At 33.3% G+C, this 1133-nt stretch overlaps 1 pseudogene; it reads right to left on the bottom strand.

Annotated features, from left to right (window-relative positions):
* Positions 1 to 755: 755 nt before the first annotated feature.
* LOC145247689 (U2 spliceosomal RNA) lies at positions 756 to 919 on the bottom strand (annotated as a pseudogene).
* Positions 920 to 1133: the final 214 nt, after the last annotated feature.

The raw sequence follows: 1133 nt of genomic DNA, 5'->3' as shown, positions 1-1133 counted from the left end.
GTTCACAGAGTTTAGCCTTTCCTTTTAAAGCAGTTTGGCCTTAAAAATTTTATTTGGATTTTTTAAGCGTAACGTATGAACTAACTAAAGTAATAAGCGGTTGAAAAAAATCATAATCGTCAAAAGTCCAAGCGTTTAATTATTCTAGTAGACGATTGGAAAAAAAATTCACTTGCAAATGCGATTGTTTCAGTCGCAACGTAAAGCCTTATGAAAATTAAACAAGAAATAAAATACACTTTTTCTTGTCAAAAGTTGAAACCGAAGGGATCAGTAGAATATTATATATGCTGTGGGGAATCGTAACGCGAGAAAGGAAAGCGGTTTCACAAAGATGTTTAATAAACTTTAGTTAAAGTGAGACATGATTGAGAGAGAAATAAAAATGCAACGGTCTTAGAAAAAGATTAATTCATTCGGGCTAAGATGAGAGTGTAGTATATCTTCTGATGCTACACTTAAGTTAATTAATCAAAAGTCAATATAGAGGATATTTGTTGTCTATTTCCAGAGTGTCCCTTTTTGAGGAGCTAGTTTTTCCCTACATTAAATACGACTTTTTTCACATGTTTCTTTCGGTTGGATTTATTACATATAAGTTACATGATTCTATTGATGGTGTTGGTTTTTCGATATCTTTTCAAAAAGCATTATTTTCTAGAAAGACATAGATTACGGGAGAAACATTGTGAAATTCCTATATACTTGCCTCTCCACGAAAGCAGAGTTAGACACAAGGTTAGTTTTTATAATGTGAAGAAAATCCAGCTATCCCAAAAGCGGAATTCTGAATAGGACTAAAAATATAAACATGTTTTAGTCTAGAAGTATTTCCTCACTGACAGCTAACGGAAAAAGTGAAACGAGTATCAGAACAGATACTACACTTTGTTCTTAGCCAAAAGGCCAAAGAAGCATGGCTTTGTGAAAGTTTCTACTACTCTAAGTGAAAGTGTTATCTGTGGAACGAACTGGATTCAAACATGGCCCACCAATGTCTTCCGCCTGTATCGTTAAGTACTTAGTCAGCGCCACCTCCTTTAGAAAGAGATTATTAATTTCATTCCGAATTCCAAAAGTTTGTAAATTTTTAAACAAGTTTTTAATTCATATAGTTAGTGGTTCTGGATATG

The sequence above is a fragment of the Euprymna scolopes genome, chromosome 25, assembly GCF_053919585.1.
Source record: "Euprymna scolopes isolate OS-2025 chromosome 25, ASM5391958v1, whole genome shotgun sequence".
In the NCBI taxonomy this organism is placed as follows: Eukaryota; Metazoa; Mollusca; class Cephalopoda; order Sepiida; family Sepiolidae; genus Euprymna; species Euprymna scolopes.
Note: the sequence above shows the minus strand (reverse complement) of the source record. Positions and strands in the feature narration are given on the sequence as shown.